Below are 5,367 nucleotides of genomic sequence, written 5' to 3'. Positions count from 1 at the left end.
TGCCATGATCTTCGTTTTCTGAATGTTGAGCTTTAAGCCAACTTTTTCACTCTCCACTTTCACTTTCATCAAGAGGCTTTTGAGTTCCTCTTCACTTTCTGCCATAAGGGTGGCGTCATCTGCATATCTGAGGATATTGATATTTCTCCCGGCAATCTTGATTCCAGCTTGTGTGTCTTCCCGTCCAGCGTTTCTCATGATGTACTCTGCATATAAGTTAAATAAACAGGGTGACAATATACAGCCTTGACGACCTCCTTTTCCTATTTGGAACCAGTCTGTTGTTCCATGTCCAGTTCTAACTGTTGCTTCCTGACCTGCATACAAATTTCTCAAGAGGCAGATCAGGTGGTCTGGTATTCCCATCTCTTTCAGAATTTTCCACAGTTTATTGTGATCCACACAGTCAAAGGCTTTGGCATAGTCAATAAAGCAATGGTATCTGTAAAACACAACATTACAAACTGGGTTTACTAGGTGCAAGTAAGTGATGACTTGTGTGTTGTGGTTTTTTTTTTTTTGGCTACATGGTGGTGGTTACTCAAACTCTTTACTAGTTTGAAATCTCCCTTAGATCTTAGTTCCAAAAATAAAATTCAGATCAGTTATGAAACTCCTCCTGCCAGCACACTGAGAGAGAAAGACTTTTTATTCACTTTAAAAGGGTTAGATTTCTTACCACATAGCCTCTATAAAATGTAGTCACAACTTTGCCAGGCTAAACCACACAAACAATTTAGGGGAGCCACATGTCTTCACACCCTGACCTTATACCTGCTGTCCTCTGTAATTATTAATAGCAGCCCCTTTTACTTTCAAAAGTGTACAGTTCAGACAATATGGAACCTCTTCAGTTTTTTCTCCGAATGGATCACCCCAACTTTTAGTATCTTGTTTTAAAGAAATTTCCATCTTTGTCATATTTTATAACATGGGTCAGTGATTTGATTGCTTTGCTCAAAAGCTATCTTTTTCACTGATATCTATTTTATTTAAGCCTCTCCTAAGGAAGGTACTTTTCTGGCTTGTTTGTTTTGTTTAATGCAAACATTTCCAACTTCAGGGGTTACCACTGCGTTTGGGAGTATGAAAGATAGGAAACAAGCAACAGAAACCTTTCTTGGTCCTGTAAGTTAAACTCATTGCCACAAGGTGGTGGTTTCCTCAAGGGAAACCCTTTCTGTGATCCCAATTGAATACCAGGAGTGCTTTCTCTATTAAAACATTTCAGAACTGTGATGTGACTGTGTAAAAGAAGAATGAACCTACTTGCTTTAAGAGCAAATCACAAACCACAGCAAATTTTTTCCCCAGACAACTTCCAGTTTTCCATGTTAGACAAGAACGTACATTTTTTTGTCTAGGCTGACAAATATCTCTGCTCCCAGATATCATTTTCTTTCTCCATGAGTACCAGCATGTCCTTACTGTAAGTTGCTCTGAGGAAGGCAGCCAGACGTCTTCGAACTGGGAACTTTCAAGTCTCATAGGCTTTTGGGCCCTGAACCTGACACCTACTGCCCGCATGATCTTGGGTAAGTCACTTCAACTTTCTCAGCCTTGGTTTCCTTGTCTTTAAAAGAAAGAGTATAACACCTCCCATTCGGGGATGTTGTGAAGAGAGACAATGTCCTTTAAAATTTCTTGACAGCAGAGCCATTTTTGGTACTGTTGTTAAAGTATCACCTTCTAAAGGCAGTTTCCCAGTCAAGGATCACAGTGGCTACTCCCTCCCCTAGCCCTAGATGCAGCTCTCTGATTAATTTTCCTCAATCAGCCTGGTAACTTTGCAACCTAAGTGATGAAGTATCGGGTGTAGAATTCTCCAGACTCTGACCCTAGCTACCAGATTGATGCTGTTACCAGGTTGGATTTAATGACCATAAATTTTAAATTTTTCAGGAGATTTAAGACTTTTTAATTGTTTATTGTTTTCTTTGCCCTAAGAGTCTAGGAGGACTAGGAATCTGCCTAGTCCCATGAAGTTATTTTTTAATTATAATAAAAGGAGTTATTTAAAATTTACATGTAGGCTTATGAGCCATCTCAAACTCACTTTTTCACTGAAATTTTTGTTGAGATAACTGTAGATTCATACAGTTGTAAAAACCACCCTGAGAAAGTCTTTGTATATTGTGACAAGTTTACCCCGATGGTAATATTTTGTATAATTATAATATCACAACCAGGATATTGACATCAATACAATCCACGCATCTTACTCAGGTTTCCCTAGTTTTAGTTGTACTCATTTATGTGTGTGTGTGTACTAGGTTCTGTGTGTGTGTGTGTGTGTATTAGGTTCTTTGTGTGTGTGTGTGTACTAGGTTCTTTGTGTGTGTGTGTGTGTATTAGGTTCTTTGTGTGTGTGTGTGTGTACTAGGTTCTTTGTGTGTGTGTGTGTGTGTGTGTGTATTAGGTTCTTTGTGTGTGTGTGTGTGTATCAGGTTCTTTGTGTGTGTGTGTGTGTGTGTATTAGGTTCTTTGTGTGTGTGTGTGTGTGTATTAGGTTCGCTAAAATGTTTTCATATTTAGGTTCATGTATCTACCACCATGGGCACTTTTCAGGTGGCACTAATGGTAAAACAAACAAACAAAAAAACCCGCCTGCCAATGCAGATAGACATAAGAGACGTGAGTTCAATCCCTGGGTCAGGAAGATCCCCTGAGGGAGGGCACAGCAACCCACTCCAGTATTCTCCCATGGACAGAGAAGTCTGGCAGGTTGCAGTCCGTGGGGTAGTAAAAAATCAGACACAACTGAGGCAACTTAGCATGCACTCACACCCACCACCATAGTCAAGATTCTGAATGCAAGGATCCTTTGTGTTACCCTTTATAACCACACCCACCTCCCCTCTGGATCTCTCCTCCTAGTCCCTAACCTTTGGCAATCAGTATTCTGCCTTCCATTTCTAAAATTTTGTCATTTAAAAATTATCTGGGAACCCTGCTCAGTACTCTGTAATAATCTAAATGGCAAAATAATCTGAAAAAGAATGGATTACATGCATAACTGAATCACTTTGCTGTGCACCTGAAATGAACACAATATTGTTCATCAACGATATCCCAATAAAAAATAAAAGTTTTTATGCTATCTAAGTCATATCGCATGGTATGTAGCTTTTGAGATTGGCCTTTTGTCACTCAGCATAGTTTCCTACAGCTGTTGCATGTGTCAATATTTTGTTCCTTTTTAATTGCTCCATTCCACAGTATGGTTGTACCACTGTGTGAAGTACATTTTTGTGGGGGATGTGAGGTACAGGTCATGTCTTTTTTCCCATACAGACCTCTGATTGTGTGAGCACCATTTGTTGAAAAACTTTACTCCATTTGGTACCTTTGTCAAATATCAATTGGTGGTTAAGTGTGAGTTTCAGGCTCTCTAGTCTATTCCACTATATATTTGTGTCTCCTGATGTTAATAGGATCATAGACAAAACAAAGGAATTCCAGAAAAACATTTACTTCTGCCTCATTGACTATGTTAAAGCCTTTGACTGTGTGGATCACAACAAATTGTGAAAAATTCTCAAAGAAATGGGAATACCAGACCACCTTACCTGTCTCCCAAGAAACCTGTATGCAGGTCAAAAAGCAACAGTTAGAACCAGACATGGAACAACAGACTGGTTCAAAATTGGGAAAGGAGTACGTCAAGACTGTATATTGTAACCCCGCTCATTTAACTTATATGTGGAGTACATCATGTGAAATGACAGGCTGGATGAATCATAAGCTGGGATCAAGATTGCTGGGAGAGACATCAACAGCCTCAGATATGCAGATGTCACCACTCTAATGGCAAAAAATGAAAAGGAACTAAAGAGTCCTTTGATAAGGGTAAAAGAGGAGAGTGAAAAAGCTGGCTTAAAACTCAACATTCATGGCATCCAGTCCCATCACTTCATGGCAAATAGAAGGAGAAAAAGTGAAAGTAATGACAGATTTTATTTTCTAGTACTTCAAAATCACTGCAAATGGTGACTGCAGCCATGAAATTAAAAGATGCTTTTGGAAGAAAAACTATGACCAACCTAGACAGCATATTAAAAAGCAGAAATATCACTTTGCCAACAAATGGCCATATAGTCAAAGCTATGGATTTTCCAGTAGTCATGTATGGATGTGAAAGTTGGACCATAAAGAAAGCTAAGCGCCGAAGAATTGATGCTTTTGAACTGTGGTGTTGGAGAAGTCTCTTGAGAGTCCCTTGGACTGCAAAGAGATCAAACCAATCAATGCTAAAGGAAATCAACTTTGAATATTCACTGAAGGACTGATGCTGGAGCTAAAGCTCCAATATTTTGGCTACCTGATGTGAAAAGCCAACTCATTGGAAAAGACCCTGATGCTGGGAAAGATTGAAGGGCAAAAGGAGAAGGGAGCCACAGAGAATGAGATGATTAGATATAATCACCAACTCAATGGATATGAATTTGAGCAAACTCCAGGAGATAGTGAAGGGCAGGGAAGCTTGGTGTGCTTGGGGTCACAAAGAGTCAGACATGACTTACTGACTCAATAACAAGAACAACACCAGTACTTCTCTGACTTGATTGTTATATTTGTATAGTATTATGGACTGAATTTTTGTGTCCCCTCAAAAGAAGAGAAGCAAAAAGCAAAGAAAAAAAGGAAAGATATACCCATCTGAATGCAGAGTTCCAAAGAATAGCAAGGAGAGATAAGAAAGCCTTCCTCAGCAATCAATGCAAAGAAATAGAGGAAAACAATAGAATGGGAAAGACTAGAGAGCTTTTCAAGAAAATTAGAGATACCAAGGGAACATTTCATGTAAAGATGGGCACAATAAAGGACAGAAATGGTAGGGATCTAACAGAAGCAGAAGATAATTAAGAAGAGGTGGCAAGAATACACAGAAGAACTGTACAAAAAAGATCTTCACGACCCAGATAATCACGATGGTGTGATCACTTACCTAGAGCCAGACATCCTGGAATGTGAAGTCAAGTGGGCCTTAGAAAGCATCACTACGAACAAAGCTAGTGGAGGTGATGGAATTCCAGTTGAGCTATTTCAAATCCTGAAAGATGATGTGAACGTGCTGCACTCAATATGCCAGCATATTTGGAAAACTCAGCAGTGGCCACAGGACTGGAAAAGGTCAGTTTTCATTTCAATCCCAAAGAAAGGCAATGCCAAAGAATGCTCAAACTACCGCACAATTGCACTCATCTCACGTGCTAGTAAAGTGATGCTTAAAATTCTCCAAGTCAGGCTTCAGCAATACATGAACCGTGAACTTCCAGATGTTCAAGCTGGTTTTAGAAAAGGCAGAGGAACCAGAGACCAAATTGCCAACATCCGCTGGATCATCAAAAAAGCAAGAGAGTTCCA

The sequence above is a fragment of the Bison bison genome, unplaced genomic scaffold (assembly GCF_000754665.1).
Source record: "Bison bison bison isolate TAMUID 2011002044 unplaced genomic scaffold, Bison_UMD1.0 scf7180017864384, whole genome shotgun sequence".
NCBI lineage: Eukaryota > Metazoa > Chordata > Mammalia > Artiodactyla > Bovidae > Bison > Bison bison.
This window is presented reverse-complemented; position numbering follows the sequence as displayed.